This window comes from Polypterus senegalus, chromosome 9 (genome assembly GCF_016835505.1).
Source record: "Polypterus senegalus isolate Bchr_013 chromosome 9, ASM1683550v1, whole genome shotgun sequence".
In the NCBI taxonomy this organism is placed as follows: Eukaryota; Metazoa; Chordata; class Cladistia; order Polypteriformes; family Polypteridae; genus Polypterus; species Polypterus senegalus.
In genome coordinates this window covers 142,281,020-142,287,894 of record NC_053162.1, presented here as the reverse complement: position 1 = coordinate 142,287,894, position 6,875 = coordinate 142,281,020, and positions in this window count along the sequence as shown.

Here is a 6,875-nt window from a genome sequence, read left to right as displayed (position 1 = left end):
CAGCAGACCCCCCTGTACTTAGGATATAGCGGGTTGTATAATGGATAGATGACTAGGAAAATGTATGTTTTTGTTTAATAATAAGTAATGAACTGGATTTCATGTATATTAAATTGTTTCATACTAGTTATTTTCTTTAAGTTGAAAACAAATCTCTGTCTTTATAGGTACAGTGTACTTTGGAATTCCAAGGACAGGCAGTTACTGATAAGACAATTAATGATCTCTGTAAGCAAAGAAGCTGACAAATGTTTGCTAACTAAGGGTCACCAGACTTGACCTAACTCTTGTTGGTACGAACTAAGATTAATGGGAAGTGTTGGGGGCAAGTTTTCAAAGCTAAAAAAAGCTGGAGACTGCTTTAACTGGTATTCAGAACTTTATTGTAAATTAATTAAACCTCCTTTTGTTAAATTAAAACATTGTGACTTATTTTCATCCAATAGCAATATTCAAATAAATCCAAATTCATTCCACCCTGCCACAAATTTTCTTAAATATACTGCCTCTTGAAATAATAATGGTGTCACACATGTGTAAATAGGGGACAGTCAAAGGGCTCGATCGGGCATGAAAAAACACAGAATACGTGTCTGTAACAGAACACTAATGCTTTCTCTTGTTAGCAGAAAAACCGAAGAATAAGAGCTCATCATACCGGAAAAAAAAACCCACGTCCATACTGAAGACTCTCTTTCCGGCTCCCCGAGCTTACCTCACTTCAGCCTCATCCCGATTACTTCACTACCATTCAGCCACTCCTGACGTCATCTCTGGATGCTTTAGTCGACATCACATCCGTTTTGATTTCATTTCCTGTTAGTTGTATTTCCTGTTACACCTCCATAAAAGCTCTGAAAACTCATTGTGTGACTATCAGATCTCTATGGTGACTTATTTTTACCATGATTTGAACCTGGGATTAACAACCAGTATACAGGAAGTCTTCCTAAATCTTTACCTGATTATTTATGATCATCTTTTGTCACAATGGTTGAAGTTGTAATTGAACTTATAATCTTTTACATGATATAAGTATACTGTAGTAGGTTTTACAAATGGAAGCAATGAGCAAATGTGTGTGACTGAAATTGAAATCTCCTGTGAATAACTGGTAGCCAAATAAGCTTTGTTCCTCACTTAATACTTAGTGCTACTCTAACTCATTGTGATCATTTATTGAATAAGCAGATTCATTGAAAAATGTCTTTATCATTAAACAAAATATATATTTTAATCAATTTTCTAATGCTTAAGTTCACCTTAGAACATCATAAATTCATTATGCATCAGTGAAACATAATGCCTACTTGTGATTCATCAAAATCAATTTTTTTTTTTTTATTATTGAAGTCTTTTTGCATTGTACTCCACTAATTATCATTCAGGTCTGTAAAAACCCTTTGTTGTATTCTTTCAGTGAAGCCGAAAAAATATCAACATTATTTTCAGAAATTATTTATATATATACTTTTTGGCTTATCATATTTCCCAGAAAGGTGGCATAATGATGCATTAGTTTAAACTACTGCCTTATAGATCAGATAAACTGGGTACAAATATTAGCCCAGGCTCTGCCTTTGTGCAATTTGAAATTGCTCCCATTTGTGCATGGACTTTTCTTTGTATATTCCATCCTTCCTCACACACTGCAGAAGAGCACAGGTTACTTTTATTATCAGCTCTTAATTGGCTGTAAAGTGACACACCTTTTCCCTGTTTTCTCCAACCTTGTGCTTGATGCTTGTGAGAGCTGATTATCAGTGATAAATATGATTTTCACTTTTTATTATATATTGATTATATTGAATGACTTCTGTCCTTGTTGACTATTAGCTTTTTTATTTAGCACTCTCAGAAGACATTTTAATGAAAGCCTTTTGATCTGTGACCCAGTCCTGCTGCTACTTTAGCACAAGGTTAAGTATTGCAAGGAGAACCAGTATAATCTGCTGACACCAAGGGTCCTGTTTATCGATAAACAGCAAGGACATGAGAAATGCAACTAATCACGTACTTCTGTAATTGACAATTGCATATAAAAAGTCTTACCATTATCTGTAAATCATTCATCCCTTTCCATGTACTGTGTGGCTCCAGCACATGTCAATAAAGGTATTCTTACCATCATGGACTGGCTTCATGATTTAATTTTAACATTGTGCTGGTATGGGCTCCAGCCTTCTGTAAATCTGAATTAGGGTTATACTTATTCTGTTCATAACAACAACAATTCCTTTACTTGCTTTTCTGTGAGTTGAAAAAATTGATTTAATTTGATCATGCACTGAAATGTAAGCAGCTTTGTAAGATAAATTTGAAAGGCACTATAAACAGTGTGGCATCCGGCCAGCCGGAGGAGGGCTTGTACCTCCTCCAGACCACGAGGGGGCGTCCGCCCTGGTTATGTTGGGTGCCTCGGATAAAGGGCTTGGAAGCCCAGCCCTGTAGGGACCCGTGGCCACCACCAGGCGGCGCCCCGGTGCCTGAACAACCCTGGAGCCCAGCACTTCCGCCACACCAGGAAGTGCTGGGGGGAAGAAGACAGGGGACACCCGGAGGGCTTCCGGCTGCACAGCCGGCACTTCCACCACACTGGGGTGTGTCTGTGGAGGAGTTCCGGGAAGCAGCTGGAGCCCATCCAGGTTCCTATTTAAGGGGCCGCCTCCCTTCAGTCGAGAGTGAAAGTCGGGTGGAAGAGATACGGAGCTGGAGAGAGGGCTGGAGGCGGCCAGGAGAAAGGCAGTTGGACTGTGTGCCCTGGACTTTGGGGGAACGGTGCAAGAGGCACTGGGGAGTGCACGTAGAACATTGTACATAGTTGTGGAAAATAAAAGTGTGTTGGGTGAAGTAAAGATAGATAGATAGATAGATAGATAGATAGATAGATAGATAGATAGACACCCGAGTCCCTTCAAAACAGTAACATCCTTGGTAACCATTTTTGCTTTTGGAATGTCTGCCACCAAAGTTCTTATTTACATGGTGAAAAAACAATTATATTAGTAGAATAAACTGATGTATATAATATATTAGTTCTGTTTATGTATTCTATATTTTATTACATTGCAACAAAACTAGGAAACATATCATTTCATTAAAACCCACTTAATCTCTCTCTTTCAGTAAAAAACAGGAATACATTTAATGCTGCTTTTGTATTGTTGAAGATATCCTTGAAGCATCATTATTGGTTAACAATGACTGGGATACTTACTGTACATTTTTTTACTGTAAAATTTGTTAAGCTCAGCTGGTTTGGCTGTCCACATTACGCATATGATAACCATTTAAAAAGAGGCATAGAATTTGTGGCAGTTAACATTATCGTCAGTTATTAACCCCTACTGTTTTCCTTTTGTTGTCTGGATCCTGCTGTGCTACCGCACACCTTTCTAAGAATCCTTTGTAATACGTCACAGATTTAACACTTCTACTGTGACCCTGCAACATCAGACCTCCATGATTTCATGACTGTGACAATACATTACATCTTTCCTGAAGAATGGGCCTTAGCTGCCATAAAAACTTGCATAGTGTAATCTGCTCAGTTAGCCAATAAAAGGTGTAATTTTGCTTAACTTCTCATTGCATCCATAATGGCTAATATGGCATAACAACCTACTACTACATGACTATGACAATGTAATTTCCAATACTAAGGATAATCTCGATAGCTTCATAGGTCAACACAATATTCTGCTTATGTGGCATTTTATTTTCTGTAAAATCCAGCTTCCTTGGGTTTCAATAGCATGTTTTCCTGCATATTCTTCTAGCGTCTATTTTATCTTTCTAGATACAGCATACAGTCGACTGAGAAAGTATTCACATCCTTCACTTTCTATACACTTTATTGTGTTGTGGATTTCATTTTAAAAGGATAACTTTGCCATTTTTGTCCTTCGGGCTACACCAAGTAATCCATAGTGACCTATAATAACAAACTGAACACGTGTTTGAAAGGTTTTGTATCAAACTTGCTGATCTAACATCATTTTATATTTAATGTTAATCGTATTGTCATATCTGTAAAACACTCTGTGTTGCATTAAATGTATGCATGATGATGATGATTGTTAATATTGTTGTTGTTGTTGTGTTCATTTCTCACTGCCATAGCTAATCCTTGGAACAATGAATCTTAAGCAAAATAAAAGAAAATAAAAACTAATGAGAAAGCTTACATCAATTAGAAACACCCTGCTAATTTAGAATTGCCAAGCATGTCTCTACATTCAGAACAATTAAAAACAAAACACAGAGTGAAAACACATGAACACTGGAAGAACATGTAAACTTCACCAAAATAAATCTTTTAGTAAGATATTTTTATTTTACACATACAAATAAACAATGTGAAAACACCAGTTCTGTGTAAAATCCATCCATCATCTAACCCGCTATGTCCTAACTACAGGGTCACAGGGGTCTGCTGGAGCCAATCCAAGCCAACACAGGGCACAAGGCAAGAAACAAACCCCCGGGTAGGGCGCCAGCCCACCGCAGGGCACACACACACCAAGCACATGCTAGGGACAATTTAGGATCACCAATGAACCTAACCTGCATGTCTTTGGACTGTGGGAAGAAACCGACGCAGACACAGGGAGAACATGCAAACTCCACTCAGGGAGGACCTGGGAAGTGAACCCGGATCTCCAAACTGCGAGGCAGCTGCGCTACCCACTGCGCCACCATGACACCCTGTGTAAAATCAAAATGATGAAAAGTAGAATTTTTGTTTAGCATTTTTGAGAAAAACTCAGTAACTGTCATTAAGGGAAAAATGTGATAGTACAAGTATTTCCTTAAATTATATTGCAAGACAATGAAATTGTATGGACTCTGAGAGATACAAAGTTACCAATATTGTGGTCAGCATCATATGAGCAGCAATAGAAAGATGTTCTGTACCATCTAAAAAACTGTGGGATGAGTAAGAAGATAAGTCTTCAATTTTTTATTGCTCTTGTATAGAAAACGTTTTGATGGTTGTAATATTGTGACATTGTAAAACAAATTAACAGTAAAGAAAAGCTGTTAGTAGGGTATTACATAAACTTAAGCAAAATACAGCCTCTGATTGTCTTTCAGTTTTCCAGCAGATACACAGCAAACATTTACTCCTTAAAATACTGATTTTTTAATGGCACTTTATAGTTCTTTACTGGATTGTGTGGTCCCTTGTAGCTCCATTGCTTGACAAAGCACCATATTAATCTGATAGGGGTCATTTGTAGATGAAGCTGTTTCTTTGGGCTTTCAAAAACATCCTAATATGTAGGAAACAAAGAAAACTGAATTTTTTTAATGATTGGTAAGCTAAATAGCAAGAAACCATCTAATTTAGAAACCTTGGATTTAGCCTGTGTTATTGTATGCAGTTAGAGTCCTTTTAAAATCATAACACATTGGTATGTCACTAATTTGTTACCATCAATTTATGGTTATTTACTGCTTAGATCCTCTTACAGATCTAAATAAATAAAGGATCTTTCTGGTACCTTCATGTGGATGGGTCTTTTAGGAACAGAAAATGGCTCCCCTGTGGCATCACTCTGAAGAACCACTCTTGCATCTTTATTTATAACAGTGTTGCTGTAACAAATATTACAAGGATCCAAACACCTTAAACAGAAAATGATTCTTTCCTATATGGTCTGGTAGGTCATCGAGTAGTTACTAATTCTAAATATTATTTTAACCCTAAAAACTATATTTGTTAGTGATGGTCAGATATCAAAACATTTAATGCAACATATATTTGACATTGCTGTATATTCCAGTTTTCTGTGTTCTTTAGCTTGTACATGGCACAGCTGCAAATTCCCTTATTATGTATTCAGTTTATTTATATAAATATTTTTATTATTATTATTATTGCAGAAAAATGAGGGCAAACTGTTGTTCCAATAGAAGAAAATCGCTAGATGAGAAAAATTACAAAGCCATTTATTTTTAAATATACCCATACAGGTTCAGGTTTAAAAAAGAAAAAAAAGTTTAAAGAGAACTACATTTTTATTATGCATAATAATGGTAAACTTTGCTGTCAAAACATCTGCGTTGCTCCAAAACTTATTGTGCAATAAGAGCATTGTTTAATGCCACAGGAGTTTTAAGGCTAGCATCGCCACATGGCCAGTGTAGATCATCTTTTAAGACAGTTCTATGTCAACTGGCAGCTAAGTGTCGGCCCATTTTCAAATCTCCAGGCAAAAAAGTGAATCCACCATTCTAATGCCAGACCACGTTCATATTGATTACATATATAACCAGAATTGTTAAAAGGGATTAATGGTTTGCTGAGAGAAAACGTATAGAACTTCTACATTTACTATAATCCAATATTCAATATTTACTCTGTCAATACTGAAATGTCTCATTCATGGGGGATTCTTTAAACGCCTGGATTTTTAGCAGGCTGGTCATACGTATAGCATAAGTTAGGTGTGTGGCTGTTCCTCTCACACACACGAGCGCGAGCAGTTTAAGACAGAATGCTAACGCCATCTGTAGGAATATTCTGCTTAGTGGAGGACAGATAGATAGATAGATAGATAGATAGATAGATAGATAGATAGATAGATAGATAGATAGATAGATAGATAGATAGATACTTTAAAACTGGAAATTCCCTTTTATTTGCCTTTAGCAAACGGAAACGCGTCTTCTGCTTCACAGTACAGTTACATTAATGGCGACTTCGGTAACAAAGAGAGTCGACAATGGGTACAGAGAAAAGTTAATGTGCGAGCGCTTAGCACGTATTTCAACAGCCGGGAGGCTCTGAGCCTGAAGAGCTGCAGACAGGCTCCGCCTTTACTTTCCCTGCTTGCTTCTCCTCTTACTTGCTCCACTGTCGCTGTCCC